The sequence below is a fragment of the Typopeltis vanoorti genome, chromosome 4, assembly GCF_054136105.1.
Source record: "Typopeltis vanoorti isolate ZY-2024b chromosome 4, IOZ_Tvanoo_1.0, whole genome shotgun sequence".
NCBI lineage: Eukaryota > Metazoa > Arthropoda > Arachnida > Uropygi > Thelyphonidae > Typopeltis > Typopeltis vanoorti.
Window position 1 is genome coordinate 84,568,452 of NC_143552.1, and position 19,912 is coordinate 84,588,363.

At 34.2% G+C, this 19,912-nt stretch overlaps 1 protein-coding gene across 4 annotated transcripts in view; it reads left to right on the forward strand.

Annotated features, from left to right (window-relative positions):
• The window catches only part of LOC150107464 (mitochondrial nicotinamide adenine dinucleotide transporter SLC25A51), a 125,203-nt gene that overhangs the window by 38,877 nt on the left and 66,414 nt on the right, over positions 1-19,912 (forward strand). For all 4 annotated transcript variants that reach the window (XR_016548197.1, XM_090391312.1, XM_090391313.1 and 1 more), the window contains one exon: positions 17,142-17,202. The gene's annotated coding sequence lies outside the window, so the exon portion shown is untranslated. The remainder of the gene's footprint in view (positions 1-17,141; positions 17,203-19,912) is intronic.

The following is a 19,912-nucleotide window of genomic DNA, read 5'->3' on the forward strand; positions in this document are numbered from 1 at the left end:
TTTTGTTCTTATATTCTCATTTGTTTCTTTTGAGAGTCAGAAAAAAAAATCTACAAAAAAAAAAATAAATAATAATAGAAACTCAATCCAAAAGGGGGGGGGATTATCTTATCACAGTGGCACCTGTCTAAACTGCTAAGGAACATTTGCTCTAGTTGTTCACATGACTGGTCTAGGAAAATATTTCTAAAGAAACTACATTAAATGGATATTTTAGGAACTAACATTCATTGCTGCTTTATTCAGGAATCTGTTAGATAATTAGCATCATAATGCATTTCTCTGCTGACTGCTCAAGCAAGCAAACATTTTGTTTTTTATCTACTTCAGGACTCTAGTAAGCATTATAGTAGTCACACTAGATGATAAATTATCTCCTACTTAGTCTCGCAGACGTTCCTGTCCCAGTAGAATTTTGAACCAACAGCCAAACACAGCTTAAATTTGTGTAGTTTTTTTTTTTTTTCCCCTTGTGAATACTTTTTCTTTTTTTTTTTTTAATTGTTATATAAACTGTCAAAGTGCCCTGTTTTTAGATATTTTCTGTTGTTTACTCACAGAAAAAAATTTTTGCAGTTGAACAGGCATAATATGAACTGCCAAATTAGGGGTGAGTTTACAGTTATAATAGTAAAATAAAGTTTGATTAATCAAAACCTAAATGATTGAACTTTAGGCTCTCCTATATTAGAAATAAGGATATTGATTCTATGGCATTCAGCAGCAACTTGTTTGAAATTTGTTGGTATAAAGGTTGATGGGGTTAATAAATAAATATATATAATATGACACTCCATCAGTGAAAGTTGAAACCCACAACTTGTTTTAGTACTCTGCATGAACCAAGGTCTGTATAATCCAGGAACCTTGCAGAAGAGAGACCAAACATGCTTTTTTTACAATTAATTCAAGATTTCCAGTAAAGTAGTTTACCTGTGAATGACTGTTCTAATTAATGTAAAGATTTATGCAAACATAAATTCCACAGTGGAAATTCAAACCTATGGCCTGTTTAGTTGCAAAGCAAAATTATTCATTTGGTGAATAATTTTGCTATATAATACTGATATATACCTGGATTTTATGTTCCTGTATGTGATATGAAATTTAAATGTATACTGATCGGGTGAATACTCCTCTTTGCATTCTTCAGTAAAACATTACAAGTTCTCTCATTTTTGTATAAACACATTTTTGTTTATTTGAAGAAGTACAAAATAGTTGCGAGATGATCATCAATAGCATTTCCACCATTTTCTGCTCTGTCTATCCTCATGAAAAACATTCTTAATTATATGGAAGAGTTAAGTCCAATAAAACTACTCAAACTAGAGCAGATGAGGTTGGATATTAGATTGGTGCATTGGATTGGAGACTGGCTATCTGATAGGTATCAACAAGTTGTGTATGGTGGTGTGATATCCAGGATAAGGAAAGCTACTAGTAGTGTGCCTCAGAGGTCTGTTTTAGGGCCATTGTTTAACTTGTATATTAATGATATTGATGAAGATTTGGATGGAGATATTCAGTTGTTTGCAGATGATGCAAAGTTGGGATGAATCATGAAGAGTAGTCATGATTCATCCCAATCACTCAATTTATTGAAGAAGACTTCAATAAATTGAGTGATTGGGCATGGAAATGGAGATGTGACTTCAATGTTGCAAAATGTAAGGTTTTAAAATTTGGAAAACACAAATGGGATGCAGAATTTATGCTTGGTGAGGAAATAAGAGATCTCGGGGGGGGGGTGATAGTGGATAAGGATCTGAAATTTAGGGGGGACATAGCCAAAATGTTGAAGACAACACAAAGGTTTCTGGGAATGATGCAGAGGACACCTTCTTGTAGAAGTAGGGAGATTCTTGTTCCATTGTATAAGGCATTGATTAGGCCAAAAATGGATTATTGTGTCCAGATTTGGTCACCTGGTTTTCAGAAGGACAAAGATGTTGGAAAGGGTCTAGAGGCGACTGACTGAGGTAGTTTATAACTTCTGGGATGTCGAGTATGAGGAAAGATCGAGAAGATGCAACTTGCAGAGTCTGGTGGACAGGAGGAAGAGGGGAGATATGATAGAGACCTACAAGTTAGTAAGGGGTTGTTATAGGATCAATGCTGGAGAGATTTTACAGAAAATAGTGGGAGATCAGGGGAGAACCAGAGGTCATCCCTGGAAACTGTATAAAGAGGGTATGAGTAGGGGGAGTGAGAAGCCGGTTTTTTTTTTCATGCAGAGTTGTGAATGATTGGAATGCCTTGCCTGAAAGTGTAGTGTCTGCAGAGAATTTGAGTGTGTTTAAAGCACAATATGATGAGCTGTATGTATGATAAAAAAAAAAAAACCCTCCCAGATGAGTCTTTGACTCCATGGGGTTCTTGGGTAATAATAATAATAAAAGTGGAGTAAAAAAAAAATAATGATTTTGAAATGTCATTTGGTATATGAATTAACCCCATTTTCTACTGTTTAGTAATGTTATTATATATTGCTTTGTATATAACAAGATCATGAAATATTTAGGCAAAGCATCTCAGAAAATAAGAACAGCTGACATGTATTATCATTATTTCCTGTTAAATATAATTTGTATCCTGCGACCCTGTCAGGATAACTACGAGTATTTAATTATGCTAACCTCTCAGCAGTCATTTGGACAATTAAATACAATGATAAAAAATTCCTAGAATCCAAAACATTCTTTTAAAGTCTAACTCAACAAACAAGCAAACATTAGCTGAGGTTCTGAAAAGAACTTTATCTCAAAATGGCTACTTCCACATTTTGAAGGTATGAGACAGTTGTGCATCATTGTCGATGCTGTGGAAACAACTTGTCTATACCATTGTGATCCTAGTGCACGTCTCTGTTAATAAACAAAGGATCCTCTAACTCCGCTCTCTGTTCCATCTGTTTATAGAGTTCCTTGTTCTTGCATCTCATGTTCAAACTGGGAGATCTGCAAACATCCACCTAGAAGAACATAAATCTGCTGCCATCAGTATGGTCAGTCAAGTCAAGCCACAATTGTGGATGATACCTTGCACAGAATCAAATGGAAGAAAACAGTTATGCTTCATTATGACAAATACAAATTTGAAAGACTTCTTTTAGAATCAGCAGCAGATTTAAAAAACCACCCGAATCTTAATAAATATGGTAGTATTAAAACTTCCCAAGATTTGGGAAACTTTAATTCTTAGACTTCCTGCCCAATAACACACGCAGAGGGCACTCCTTATAGGTCTTTAGACTTTCAGTCTAATCTTTTCTACTTATTTAACCGCGTGGAAAGGCTTATGTGTTCGTCACACATGTTGAATTGGATTTTAACGGTATTGATGCGAACACAGATTGATAAGAAAATAACTATTTATTAACTTAAAAGCTGGGTCTGGCAGACCATGCTTTGGATACCCTGGCACACAGGATCAATTGGAAAAAAACAAAAGTACTGCACAGAAGCTTCTACAAGTCAGAGAGGTTGTTCCTGGAATCAACAGAAGCCTTAAAACATACTCCAGACCAGTGGCGCATGGTGAAAATTTTAAGTGGGGGTGCTGCATATACAAAAAAAAAAAAAAAAAAAATTCTAATCAGTAACAAATTTATTAATAAATAAATTTACATATTAAAAATTGCTTTATTAAAAATATTTCATCCTCACCACGAACAAACACCAATAATAAAAGTTTCGTATCAATAGCAATGACAAGTGCAAACAAATATCGGCGTTAGATCGCAGTGCATTTGTTTCGTGTAACGATAATTGCAAAAATATAATTCTTTCCATATTTTCAACAGTGACACTCGTCATAATTCAGCCTTGTATCTATAATAAATAAATAATTATGTTATTTTAACAAAATAAAATAATATTGACAAAAAATAGTTCACCACTCACATGCACCAATAATAAATGTTTCATATCTCACAGAAATAATGTGCGTAAGGATACTAAAATTACACTGCCTTTTGGGCAGTGTCTGAATGACATAACGTGCAATGACAACTGCAAACAAATATCGGTGTTAGATCGCAGTGTTTCATAATCTTAAGTGTTAATCGAATAATTCCAATTATTACTACTCAATAAATGTCAAAACATAAGCTGTAGACTTGAACATGTTGTATTGCACTTATATAATGTTATAAGCATTGTTATTATTTATAAACACAAACAAAATTTAAATTTTTAATTTTTTCCTTAGGGGTGCTGCAGTGTTGCAGTGCTTGTGTACGGGCCGCCACTGCTCCAAACTTTAACAAGTAGATGTAACTACCCTCTGGCCATTTCTCTCACCGCTGACCTCTCTACCTTCCCCAGATCCGTATGCCCCTCTCACGTCCCAGGCTGTTTCTCCTGTCTTGTCTGCAAACACATTCACTTCTGCATCCAGCATTCACACTTCTCATCTCATGTAGTTTGCCTCTCTCTGTCCATCCTGATTCCCTATTTCCTTGTCTGTCTTGCATTCCTGCTTTCTTATTCCCCTTGCTTACACTTTCCTCTCCATTCACATGGACTCCTTCAAGCTTCCTTCTACTCTGCTCTTTCATATCGAATCTTATGTTCACTACAGTCATTACATTGAAAGGAAGCATCACTGCTTCCTTTCAATGTAATATCAATGGTATTACAATTTTAATATGCATTCGCATCCATGATAACCTGGATATATATATGTCTTGGCTGGTAGCGTGGTTAAAATGATCTCATCCATTAAACAACTGCTGAAGGACAGCAGTGTCCTTGCATTATGAAGGTTTGCTTATTTCTCGAGTCAGAAAGCCACTGGTTCATAGACATGTCATAATGGAATAGACCATGTCTTTTGTGGTAATTTCATCTTATAAGCACATTCGCATGTCTCATTTGGAAGAAATAAACAGCCTCCAGTCATGATCTTAACATAGCTGTCTCCTAGAATTTTGGCAACTTGATACAGCCTTGCTTGTTGAGTTTTGGAAATGTTTTAAAGCTGCTGCTGCTTATTCCAAAAAAAGACTTATGAGTTCTGTGTAGTATTTTTGTTTTCTTTTATCTGATCCTGTGTGAAGAGGTGTTCAAGGCATGGTCTGTTAGTCCTGACTTGACATAACAGTGCCAAATGTGTTTGTTCTCCTAAGGAGATGTCAACAGATCTTGTCTTTCTATAATAGGCTATTGTGATTCATATACTCATGGATGTGATAAAGGAGAGAGTTTGTCCTTAGGTTAAGAGATGAGGGTTTCCAGTTTGATGTATGGTTTAAAGGTGGTGTGGAGCTGATATTTATTAAACACTTGGTTATCTTTTCAGATGTGCCCTGAATGTGATTTAGGGAAGGGAGGGAGGGAGGGAATTTTAAGGGTGAGGGACATTTAGTATTTTTTCTGTTCTTTGGGGATTATAACCATTGGCTAAAAAAGTGAAGGTGAGTCAGTGGTAAGAAAATCATCAGAACAGATAGCTCTGGCTCTGTAAGTTAGTGTCTTTCGTATACCATACTGTTGAGTTTGGATGATGGTGTGAAATTTTTTTTTTTTTTTTTCTCTTAAAATATTTTCCAATATGTGTAGGTTTTCTATAAATTGAAAAAAAAAAAAAATAATAATAATGAACTATTTTGGAAGATGTGAGATTAGTGTATCTAGGATGGGCAAGCAGTTATTAGATTCCTTTTCCATTATGAAGTAGATTTTAGGAGGTTTGGTTATTTAAACACATTTTGAGACACATTAGATACTAAAAATGTATCTAATGTGTCTGAACTGTGTGACCAAATAACAAACAGTAAAATTGTTACTATCTCATATGCATATTGTGACACAAATGTAGAAACCTGGTGATGGTTTCTTTCCATTAAGCTGTTGAAGTGTTTTTTTGGAAAGTATTGTTGGTTTAAGTCATATACGATGATTCTGCCTTACTCATAAATTTTAAAGATGTATTCTGCACCTCAAATATAACAAATGAAAATAATGTACCAATAAGTATGGTATGGAATCCTTGCATTCTTGAGATATAGCTCATTGTAGTTGTAAATAAATACTGGTGAATGCAAAAGGCTGTATCTCAAGAATTAATCAGCCTAAAAGCATATTGTCTTTATCAAGGGGCTTTCCTTTGTCAAACTTCATGCTTTCAAATGTTCACTCATTTTCATCACTTCTTCCTTTCCCCCATTAGTAGCTTGGCACAGTTTCTGCACCTTGAAATGAAAGATAGAATGAATTGAGGGTACTGGAAACCCAGGAAAACACAGTGTTTAAAATAAAACCTATTTTATTTAGGTTTTCAGAGTGGTATAATGAGAGAAATAACAGGCTTTGAGGGAAGCAATGGACATCAAATTGGTGGTGATTATAGCCATTATTCTTAGATGAGAAAATCTCGAATGGGATTTGAAAAGTGAAAAAACCAAGAAGCATATGAAGTGTTGAGTAGGCCAGCTGTTAATATGACATTGTGAGAATAGATAACATATCACCACAATTTTTAGGGAATATGCAAAATACTTGACTCTTCTCTTGATCTGGTTGTTTAATGAGATAATACATCTTGCAAATCAGAGGATTCCCTAAGAAATTGAAAGAAGGCAAAATAGTACAAGTGTTATTAGGACAGATGTTTCCAGTTATAGATCAGTGTATGTTTGCAGTTATGGTTAAATTTTTGGAGAGATTGGTTTTAAAAAAATAGATATTGTTTCTGCTGTCTTCTTGTGTTTTATGATAGTAATAAATGTTTTTGAAAAATACTTATATATATATATATATATATATATACAGGAATATTCTTTGGACTTGTTTTTTGTTCATCTACTTCCTTTCCCCATTTTGCTAGTATTTCTATTTTTGAGACTACTAAATAATGATCTGAAAAAATTTCACTTCCTCTGTAAACATGTACATCTTATTTGATATATCAAATAAGATACAATTTTTCAGATCATTATTTAGTAGTCTCAAAAATAGAAATACTAGCAAAATAAGGAAAGGAAGTAGATAAATGAGAAATAGAACAAGTAGTATACAAAGTATGTATTAAAAGAAGAAAGCATTAGAATACTATGTCAGAATTAACAGATTACCTAAAAAAAAGTCCAAATCAGTGAAGATATAGAAGAAGAATGGAAAACTTCAATTAAGATAATCCATGAAGCAGCCTCTGAAGTACTTGGAATGAAATATAAAATATTAAAAAGAAAAACATTAAAAATCTGGAACACAGATATAGAAAATGCAATAAAAGAAAAACAAATGGCATACAAATCACTCCTTCAAAAACATACAAAGGAAACCAAAGAAATATATAGAAACAAAAGAAATATAGCTAAAATCATAGTACAGAAATTTAGCAATTTTTAAAAGTAATTACTCCATACATCAAGGATATCTTTTTCTCTGGTTTTTTACAGCACTTTTCTCCATTTCTGAGCTTTTTTAACAACCTCTAGAATATCTTGCCACCTTCTTGATATTTATTTTCTATGTTCTTACCAAGTCTTCCCATGACTTTTATTTAGCTAGTGTTACACAGTGTTTAGTTTTCTTATGTTTGTCACTGTATTCTCTAAGAGCACAAACTGACTTATTCACCAGGAACGTTCAATATGCTTTCTTCTTTTCCTTCACTGCCTCTTTAACTTCCTGTATTTGCCATGGAGTCTGATTTTTCTATCCTTGCAGACAACCTTACCATATTCAGACAGAGAGGCTGAATCAATCAATGTTTTCTTTAGGATTTGCCACTGAATCTCCAAGGTTTGGTTCCTGTTTTCAAATTCTTTCTTTTTTCTTAAATAATGTTTGCGTATTTTAGTCTATAGTTCACGTCTGAGAGCTGCTCAACTTTTATTCGCTTTAAAACTTTCTTACATGTTCTTGTTTTCAATATGAAATTCAATTATAACCTGCTCAAGACTAAATGGTGATCATTACAAATTTCAAACCCTCTGTACACTCTAGTGTCCTCCACCAGTGCGAAAACATCACTATCAACAATAACATAGCCAATGAGACTTTTCTTATTCCTTGTCTGTTCTCTCTCCATGGTATTAGTAATAGTCCATGTCCTGAGCAGAAATCCAACAGGTATTTGGCATTATTATTTTTAGCTTTGCTCTTTTCTCTAAATTTTCCCAAAATATTTTTGTATGTCTGACAATCATTTCCTACTCTGCTATTTAGATCCTCGACAAGGACCAACTTTTCCTTTTTCATTGTCAGTTGCTTTCTCTAAAGCCTCAAAAATAAAATTCCTCTACTTCTACCTTAGTAGAGCCTTCTGTGGGACCATAGGTACAAATAAGTCTCATTGTCCAGTTGCCCATTTTGATATTTATCCACATCACTATTTCTTCCAGTAGCTGACTTTTCACTGTTTGCCCTGGTTTCCTGGTGAAAACAACGGGGACCTTGTTTAACCAGGCGACATCCTAGTCGGCATGAAATTCTGTCATGTTGTACCATCATTTTATATTGTGGTTTAAGCCAATAAGAATACAATTTGGTCAGCTAAATCCCAAATTGCCAGCCCATCCTCGTTCATTCAGTATCCAGGTAGATACATAACAGGGTGCACCACGAGAAGGTGAGGATTGGACATTAGGTCAGAAGCCGTGATTAGTTCTCTGCATTCCTTTTAAAGGCTATGTGGAAGTCTCCTCTCAGTTATACAGCTTTGACCCTTAAGCACTCTTCCAGTTTACCTTAGAAAAGGAAAACAACAACAGTCCTATTCCTAGACACTGATTACATTCCAGCCTGATGGACTCCTGGCATTCTCTGTTTACAGAAAACTTGCAGGTAGATACATTCACTAGCAGTCATTCCCACCTTCCCAACAACATGAAATTATAAAAACCCTATATAACAGGGCAAAATTAATCATTTCTGATAGCAGTGCCCTAATTGCTGAACTTGACCACATTCTCAACACATTCATAGCCAATGGCTAAAATCCCCCCAAAATATTAAAACCCTGTAACTGTGCAGTCCCTTCCCTATTCAGAGCAGAGATTACTCAAGTTCTATCACCATTCCCTATATGAAAAAAATGGAATGTATAATTTATATATTTTTTAATTTATAACAGCTTACTGTTATGGTTGAGCTTAAAGAACATTAATACATGTCATTTTATTAATATTAAATTAAAATATTAAATTTTAATAAAATTATTAAAAAAACATTGTCAGCAATAAAGAAGTACTTTTTTTGTTTGGAAAATTTGCGTTTGATTCCATCACAGTATGAGAGAAATCATTTGTGATGTTTTTCCTTTTGGAAATACAGGCTTATCATTCTGCAAACATGTACAGCAGTCAGGGAATACACATAGTTCAGACTAAAATACATTTTCAACCACTAATATGGTGATTATAATAATAATCTACACTTATTACTATTATTATAATAATCAGTGTCGAATTCCACATATGACTTATAGCTGATTTTGATTGGATGTAAAAAAAAAAAAAAAAAAAAAAAAAAAAAAAAACCTGTAGTAGTTTTGAAATCATTTTGATGTCAAATCTGTTACTTAAGATGGAATAAGGTGTGAATATTAAGGAAAGATAAACAAGATAATTTTAACTGTTTTATTTACTTTCATGTTAAAGTTTCTATATATTCACACCTTAATTTTAAAAAAGAAGTGTTAATAGTAGCAGTTATTACTATAGCCAATTGATGGATGTATTAATTTTAGTATATGAAGTCAGCTTGATTTCATTTAAATATTGAATATACAGGTAACCCTTGTATAACGTTATACTTATATAACGCGGTTTCGATATAATGTGGTCTACAAATTGTAGTAACTCTTGTTCAACGTGGTTTCGATGTAACTCAGTCTACAATTTCTAGTAACCCTTTATTTTATTTTATTTATTTTTCATATATTTTTCACTGCGGGACTTAAAAATCAAATTTTATCTTCATTAAATTTGTGTCTGCCCATATCGCGTAAGTAGTTATAAGTATCAAATTTAGTTTTATTGTATCCCGGAATATGGTACTGTACAGACACTTTTGGTCTGTGTAATTCTAAACAAATAGTGCAATTAGAGACAGCTGGAATAAAAACTGCGCTAACTAATGAATCATATGTCCCCTCTCACTATGCTGTATAGACTCGAGCAAAACCATGTTGCACTGAAACACAGTATCTAACTAAAAACTATTGTCCAATTTTTCAATTATGAAATAAGTGTTTGTTTTATTGCATTTGAAATTCTCGATGTCATTATGACAGATCACCAAGGCTAACTTAAAATAAAATTCTACCAAGAATCGAAACATTCCATATAACGAGTGTGAGTTAGCCTGCCACCTCAAATGCAAACAAGCAGCCATAAAATTCAACCAAGGGTTGAAACTTTTGTGCGAGTTGAGCCAGTCGATAATGAGAAGTTTCATCAGAACGATAAATGACACACTATCATAAATATGTTAAAACTAATAGTGAATGTTGTTATGACAGTTTCAGATGTTATGGAATTCGATTGAAGAGAATTAGCATTTCAACTCAAGTTTGTCTTTGAGACGCGTGATCTTTTGTTAATACTGCACCAATCATATGCACGTCTTTATAGCTGCTCTCTTGTGTAAAACAAAATTGAACTTGTACGTATTGTAATAATTAAAAAAGAAGTTGAATAATTTATAAGCATATAAAAGGATATCACCTGTAAATTGTTGACTTGCCAGCAAAATTCTCAGATGCCACCTTTGGCACGAATGCCATAAGTTTGCCATCTAGAGTTTACTGTATTGTTTATTGTTGAAAATTGTCTTCATTTTCTGCCAGGAAAGCACATTAAAAATCATAAGTGTGTTATTCTCAAGCTGAGCAGTTTATTTTCTGATGAGTTACATACATATGTAATGCTTTTATTTTTTTTATGTAAAAGTTTATTTTTATTGTAATGGCCACTAAAACTGCAACGAAAGGGGAAAAAAACAACATTGAATAGGAAATTCATTTCTCTCGAAGAAAAAAAAATTAAAATCTTGGATCAGTTGAAAACTGGAAAAAAAAAAAAAGAGTTGTTGCAAGGACTCTGAATTTAAATGAATCAAAAATTCAAACAGTCAAACAAAATGAACATAAAATTCGAGAAAGCGTTATTGCTGGGTCAACGGTAAGTGCAAAGCATGTTGTTCGTGTACGCGATATTCTAATAGAAAAAAATGGAGAAATCTCTAATGATTTGGATAGAAGATTGCACTCAAAAGAAAATTCCTTTGGATGGACACCTAAGTAAACAAAAAGTTCTCAAGGTTTATAAACATTTAAAAGAACTTGATCGAGATATTTCAGAAGAATTCTCTCAGCATGGATGTTGCGCCAGTAAGGGTTGGTTCAAAAACTTTAAAAAGCAGTTTTCTTTGTATAATCTTAAAATCCAGGGAAAATCAGCATCAGCAGAAATACCTGGAAATACTCAGCAGAACTTTTAAAAATCATTGGTGGTATTATAGTGCAGACCAGGTATTTGATGCAGATGAATCTGGTTATATTGGGGGGAAAATGCCAAAACGCACCTATATTTCATAAAATGAAAGATCAGCTCCTGGATGCAAGCTTTCCAAATATAGAATTCCTCTACTGTTTTGTAGTAATGTATCAGGTGATCATATGACAAAAACCAATGTTTATTAACCGATCCGTAAATCCTCGTGTGATGGAAAGGACTCCACAAGTCCACCCTGCCTGTTTATTGGCATGCCAACAAAAAGGCATGGGTTACAGCAAGCATGTTTGAAAATTGATTTTTCAAGTGTTTTGTACCCGATGTAGAAAGTTACACGAAGAAAAAGAATATGGGCTTCAAAATTCTACTAATTTTAGATAACGCACCAGGCCAACCAACAAATTTAAGCCATCCGAATAATAAAATAACTTTTTTGCCGCCTAATACTACTTCACTTATTCAACTACTCGACCAAGGAATAATATCAACATTTAAGTTCATGTTATATTCGGTGAACATTCCAGTTAGTTTTGGAAAAAATGGAATCTAATCCAAACATGACACTGCCTCAAGCATGGAAAGAGTTTACAATATTGAATTGTGTGAAAATTATTTCTATGTCCATTAAGGAATTACAACCCTCTAGACTGAATGCTTGCTGGAAAAAAATATGACCTGAAGCCATTCTGGAACAAAATTTCGTACCTCTAGTGGATGCCGAGCTAAGTCGTATAATAAACGTTGCACACATTTTTGGTGGAGAGGGTTTTTGCGTTATTGTTGAAAACGAAATTAGTGAATTAATTGATGGGGAAACAGATTTAAATGAGGAGGAACTGGTACAATTAATAGATGGCGTCGAACCAAATGGCAGGGAAGTTCTGCCAAAGATTCTGATTGTGATGAATCTGTTAAAGAATTCAGTTTAAAGAAATTAGCAGAGGGATTGAACTTGGCAAAAAAGTTAGGAAGTTATTTTATGGATAAATCTCTCAATCGAATGCTCGGGAAAATTCACAAGACAATTGGATATTTGTTTAGCGCCATATTATGAACTTAATAAAAAATTGCAGCAGAGTGGTAAGCAAAGTCTTATTAATGACTTCTTGATAATTAAACCAGCCGAAGTATGCAATGAGAATTATAACAAATGATGTCCAAGAGATTTCAAGTGGTGACAACCTCCGGCCACTTAAAGAACATATACGAAATGTTATTTCTGAAGACAGTGATGACGATTAAAATATGCGCTTTATTTTATTGTGTCGAAAACATTTATGCATTATGTGCAATGAAATTTATCTACAATTTGTAATTTTTATAATTTTATACTATGTATTTGTCTCATAGTTTGTTTTCTTAACTTACATGAATTATTTTCTTCTCTTCTCTTCCGTCTAAGACGGGTTGAGTCTTCTCTTGAGCAGGATCTTCCAGTCTTCTCTATTCCTTGCTGTTCAAAAAAGTTCCTTATATGTTCTGCATCCCGAGATGTTCTTTATTAATTTCAGCCAGGTAATTCTTGGTCTTCCAGGTCTTCTTTTTTCAGTTGGAAAAGTATTGATTAGGACGTTAGGAAGTCTGTCTGCATCCATGCGTACAGTGTGTCCAAACCATCTCAGTTGTTGTTTTCTCATTTTTTCTATTATTGTCTTTTTATACAATAGTTCTTGTCTGACTGTGATGTTTGTTTTCTTTTCTATCCAACTTGTTCTATTTATTTTTCTTAAGCATTTCATTTCAAATGCCAGCAGTTTTTTCTCCTCTCTTTTTTTCACTGTCCACGCTTCTGCTCCATAGATGACTGTTGGTATAATTATTGCTTCATATAATTTGATTTTGGCTTGTTTAGATATCTTGTTTGTTTTCCAGATTTTCTGTAATTTTCCCATGGTGGTCCATCCTATCACTATTCTGTTTGATTTTTGAGTTCATCTATTGTTTCTGTTAGTTTTGATCCAAGGTATATGAAGTTGTCTACTTGTTCTATTTGTTCTCTGTTTAAGGTGGCTGAGATGGTAGTTCTGTTCCTCCCTATTTTCATCACTTTTGTCTTTTGTATATTTATTGTCATGTCATACATTTTACAGGTTTCGTTTAGCTTGTTGATCAACTTTTGTAGTTCATTTGGGGTTCTTGCAAGAAGGATGAGATCATCTGCATATTTGATATTATTTATGTTTAAACCGTTGACATTGATTCCAGGCTCATTGTCATATTGCTTTCTTTACAACTTCTTCTAGATATATGTTGAATAGGCATGGGGATAATGCATTACTCCTTTTTGGATCTCTATGGGTTCTGTTGTGAGTGTGTCCTTTTTAATTATTGCATTTGTCTTAGAGTAATATTTTATCAGAAACTGTATTATAGTAGAATAATACAGTTTCTGATAAAATATTACTAGTAGAATTTTGAGAAGGATTTCTCTGTTGATGTTATCGAAAGCTTGTTTAAATTCCACAAAACAACAATATAGTTCTTTATGGTCTTCCCAGCTGAGCTCTGCTAGTTGGTGCAATGTGAAAATTTGGTCTATCGTTGAATAGTTTCCTCGGAAACCAGCTTGTTCTATGCCTATCATTTCTTCGTAGGTGTTTTTGAATCTATTTTGTATAATTCTTATGAATATTTTATAGGCATGAGGGAGTAAATTGATTGCTCTGTAATTTCTGCAGTCTCTTTTGTCTCCTTTCTTGTATATTGGGATGATCTTTCCAGTTCTCCAGTCATCTGGGATCTCTCCTGTTTGTAGTATTTTATTGAATAGGGTTGTTAAATATCCTATTGATATGCTGCTTCCATATGACCACAGTTCAGTAGGGATAGTATCAATGCCTGGTGCTTTATTGTTTTTCATCTGTTTTATTGCGTATCTAACTTCTTCTTGTAAAATTTTTGGGTGATCATTATTTTCTTCTATTGTTGGCATTGTAGTTTTGTTTCCTTGGTGGAAGATAGTCTTAAAATGGTTTGACCAGATTTTTCTTATATATTCAATATTCCCGGTTTCAGTCATCTTGTTGTTTACTGCTTTTACTGAGAATTCCTTTGTAATTTCTCTTATAGTATCATGGAAGACTTTTAGGTTGTTTTGTTGGTATGCTTCTTGGCATTTCTTAGCTTTTTCTTCTAACCATTTTTCTTTGGCTTTTTTGCATAGGTTATCAACTTTATTTTTTAGTGCTCTGTATTTTTCTCTATTCTCTTCATTGTTTTGTTGGTTTACAAGTATCTTGGCTTCTCTTTTCTCTTCTATGTAGCTATGATTTCTTGGGTTATCCACTGTTTGTTTATTTTGGGTTTGGAACCTAGAGTGTCTTTTGCAATGGATAACACTGTTTCTTTTCCTTCTTCCCAGTATTTTCCACTGTTCTGTAAGATGGAGGGTTTTAATTTCAAGCACATCTGTTCTAAAAATCGACTTCTGCTTGAGCTATCTTTTAGTTTTGTTTTGATAGGTTGATGTTTTCTTCTTTTCTGATATTATTTTTCCTGTTGAATTTTATCTTCACTTTGACAGTTAATATTTCGTGGTCAGTGTCAAAATCAAATCTTCTTAATGTTCGTACATTATTTACTGATCTTTTCCATTGTTTGTTTATGATGATATAGTCTATGCAGTTCTTTATATTACCATCTGGGGATGTCCATGTATATTTATTATTAGGGCGTTGACAGAACAATGTGTTTGTAATCATTAGTTCGTTTGCTTTACAGAAGTGGAATAAACAGGTTCTCCTCTGTCGTTAAGCTCTCCGTATCCAAATTTCCCCATCACATCTTTTTTGTCTGCTGTGAACTGTCCTATTTTAGCATTAAAATCTCCCATCACTATCATGAGTTCTCTATTTTTGGGATTATCTATTTCCTGTTGTAGTTCTTCATAGAAATTTTCTATTTCTTCCTCTGAATGGTTACTGCCTGGTGCATATATTTGGATTATTTTAATTGTTTGACCTTTTTCTTTTGCTTGAAGTTTGGCTGTTATTATTCTAGGAGACACTGGGTTTATTTCAATTACTGAGTGTATAAGTTTCTTTTCAATTAGTAATGCAACTCCTTCTCTGTGTATGTTATCTTTTCTTCCTTCTGGTAAATCCATGAATCCATCTCTGCACCAATGTATCTCTGATAAACCTAAAATACTTCATTTCAGTCTTTTTAAATTTTCCTGGACTAATTGTAATTTTCCAGGTCGGTATAGTGATCTTATGTTGAGGGTGGCTACATGTTTCACATCCTTGGATGACCACATTGCTGATTTCTCACCTACTCATAGATACATATGAGTAGGCGCGTCGGTTGTCCCGTACACAGTAGCACTATCTCGGTTTGTAGACTTTCTCCTGCTCATGAAAGTTACTGGCATAATAATGTAGCCAGCTTGCCATGCCTCTACTACATCCTTTGGTCCACGGCTCTTTATTCTTTATTCAGAGCAACCCATTTGGGTTTCCCCCATCCACCACCTGGGGGACATGCCTGGTAGGAGTGTGGTCTTGTTGTTTATATCATTTAAAAAAAAAAAAAAGATTTCAGAACCTAACCCTACTTTTCTATGTGATCTAAGTCTCGCATAAAGCGATTTATATAATGCGGCATTTCTATGGAACCTAACATCTGCATTATATGAGGGTTACCTCTATTTTGGACCACTGCTGTTTAATTTGTTCATTAACGATATAGGGAAGGATCTAAGAGGAACGGTTCATTTGTTCGCTGATGATGATGCAAAGTTGGGTAGGGCAATAGTGAATGCAGAAGATGTCAAAATTTTGCAGGATGATTTGGATAGATTGGAGTTCTGGGCTAAGGAGAATGGATGTCAATTTAATGTGACAAAATGTAAGGTTATGCATTTTAGGGTGAAAAGATCAGCAGCAGTATACCACATTGGTGAAACTGTACTCCAGGAGATTGATGAGGCCAGGGACTTGGGAGTGTTGGTGGATAAGGAAATGAAGTTTAGGGGACACATTGCAAAAGTGGCTAAATCAGCTCATCAAATCACTTGGTTGCTGAAAATTACTTTGACGAGCAGAGACAAGCAGGTGTACTGGGCCTTGATAAGACCTCATCTCGATTACTGTGCCCAGATTTGGTCACCTAGGTTTCTTCTTGATGTGGAGGAGGTAGAGAGGATCCAGAGGCGAGTGACCAAGATGATAGCAGGTCTATGGAATGAACCTTATGAGAACAGGTTGAAGATTTGTGGGTTGCAGAAATTGGTTGATAGGTGGAAAAGGGGAGATATGATTGAGACATTCAAATTGCTGAAGGGTTTCTATAGGATTAATTCAGAGGATATTTTTGAGATCCAGACTGGTGGTGGGAGAACTAGGGGGACATCTATGGAAGTGGGCAAGAGTGTGGTTAGCAAGGGTGTTAGAGCTGGGTTCTTTACTTTTAGAGTGGTAAATGAGTGGAATAAGCTGCAAGAGTCTGTTGTGGGTGCTATGACAGTGAATGAGTTCAAGGCAAGGTATGATATATATACTGTGAGAATGTCGAATAGTTGTGTGGACATGATGTTTAGGGTCTCCCTTGATGAGTCTAAGGACTCCCAGGGGTCACCCGTAATAATAGTAATAATAATAATTTTAATGAATTGTTCTACTTAAATTCCAAATGCTTCATTTCTTGTTAAACTAAATTTAAGTTTCTCTTTTAGAAATAACAGCCTCTTGACTTATGATGCTGCTTTGCAGTTTTTCTGTGTCTTCATCTCAGTGGTAAGTCATATAAGTTACTTAGTGTGTCTGTTTATAATTATTATTCAGACTCTCCATGAAGTCACGAGTCCACGGAGATCTATCTAAGACAAAGCACAATCTATCATAGTTATTCATGATCTGCACTCTTACTATCTCTCTGGCAATGCATTCCATTCTAACCACTCTTTATACAAAATCTTGCTTCTCTTGTGCTGACCATCTCCTTATACAGTCTTAACATTAATATTTAGTACATAGTACTCCACCTGTCTTCTGAATCCTGCTTGCTCATCTTATAGGTTTTCTTCCATTGATAAATTATAAGTACTTATAATTTGCCATATATATATATATATATATATATATATACACACACACACATCAATTATAAGTACTTTTGCCACATTAATCATTAGAAAAATTGTCCTGTAGTTTTTGCAGTCCACTTTATTTTTTGGTATAGTCTCTTTATAGTTCATCAAGATTTTACCCTTTTCTTCTTTTATAGTCTCTGCTTTGAGCTACATTTCCTCATGATGTTTTCTGATCATCGTGTATACTTATCGACTATTGACATAATAGTGTCTGCAATCATCTTGATTTGGTACATAATACTCCTGCTGTCTTCTGCATCCTGCTTGCTCATTTTATAGGTTTTCTTCCATTGGTAAATTATAAGTATTTATAAGTGATATATATGGCAGATTATGAGTACTTTTGCCACATGACTCATTAGAACAATTGTTCTGTAGTTTTTGCAGTCCTTTTTTTTTTGTGAATGTTTATTAGAATTGATCTTGTGATCTTGCCTATTCTTTTGGTGCTTTTGCTTTCCTTTCATGCCACACAGTGTTATACAACCAGTGTAGTTTGTCTGTCATTCTCTTGGGTTTTTCTGAATCTTCAGATGTTTTACTGCCTTTACAACTTCATTCCTCAGTATATCTGTTGCTCTGTCTGTGCTTGGTGGCGATATTTCCTTGTGTTCATGAATTAATTTCTTTTGGACCTATCTCCCTGTGTCTTTATATAACTCTGAGCAATAATTCTCTCTTCTGCGTTCATCAAGATTTTACTTTTTTCCTTTTTTCTTCTTTTATAGTTTCTTTATAGTTCATCAAGATTTTACCCTTTTTCTTCTTTTATAGTCTCTACTTTGGGCTACAATTTTGATGTTTTCTGATCATTTTGTATACTTCTCTTGTTCTGTATTCATTATGATATTTATTGACAAAATAGTACATTTTGGAAAATTATGGAGACAACTAGCGTGTTTGAGTAACACTTTAGTTTAATATAAACTAAAATTTATATTAAACTAAAGTGTTACTCAAACACGGTAGTTGTCTCTATAATTTTCCAAAATGTATTTGGATCACCGCGTAAGCCTAAAAGAAATTGACAAAATAGTGTCTGTAATCATATTGATTGCAGATACCACTTTGCTGTTCCTCTCCTCTAGTTCCTTTTCTGTAATGGATTTCAGTTCTTTCTCAAGCTTTCCTATATATTTTCATTGTGATTTCCTCACTCAGTGTCCTTATCTCTCTGATTCTGAAACTGTGCCTTCAACTATCTTTGTGCTTTGTATATATAATGGCAAATGCAAGTATAATATGAAATTAATTTCATTTGCTTCGTAATATACTTGTCTTTTCTCTTTTCATAGTTGATTCACTATAGCAAACTCCTAGAACTACAGAAATTCGGTTATGAGTGTTTGGATTTCTTGTAAGTATGGTTCTTATGGGTTTAGTTTTCATTATAATTGGGTTTGTTATAATAGTCAGTCAACTATAATTGGCATTCATTTTGAATGCTTATTACGAGGGCGGTCTGAAAAGTTCTCGGCCTCAACCATAGATGGCAACACTATTGGCAAGGTTTTTTTTTTTTTTTCCTAAGTTAGTACATTTGTCATAAGCATCCATGTGAAATTGCAAGTCATTCTATCAAGTAGTTTGTTTTATACAGCTGTCTTAAGAAAGGTTGTCTGTATCCCTTGAAATGGATAAAATTGACTTACTCCAGCAGGCTACCAACCAATATATGATTTTGCTGATAGGAACACGTTGCATTCTTCCCTTTTATTTGACAAAGTCAGCAATGCACAAATCACCACAATCCACAATCACCACACACACACACACACACACTCCTTATCTTCCAGCCTTACTTTAGACAATACCCAAATTCCCATGTATCTTCTTGGGATAACATCATCATCAAATTCCTACCATGTACCCTCAAGGGGTGTACAGGATATGATAGTACTACATGAAAAATTTACATCATTACAAACTTCCTATCTACAATTTTCCTCCAAACCCAAATCTTGTCAAGACTCCAACATTATCAGATCTTATATTTCTGTCATCTAAGGCACTTTGTACTGTATTAATCCACCTATATCTTGGTCTACCTCTGGGTTGTTTTCCTGCCAAGGTTGGCAGGAAATTACAAGTGTTCTCTTACAGAGAACACTTGTTTTGCTAATCTTTCCTCGTCCATTCTGTTTAAGTGACTATACCACCTGAGATTAGCTCTGCTAACACATTCCTGTTCATCTGTTCACGCCTCTAATCTTTCTCAGGACTCTCATATCTGCGGTCTCTAGTCTTTGGTCAAGTGTTTTACTTCTCACCCAGCTCTCAGATCCATAAGTTAAAACTGGTTTGAACACTCTCTTGTAGACAGCTAATTTAGTGTTCTGACTAATTTCTCTCTT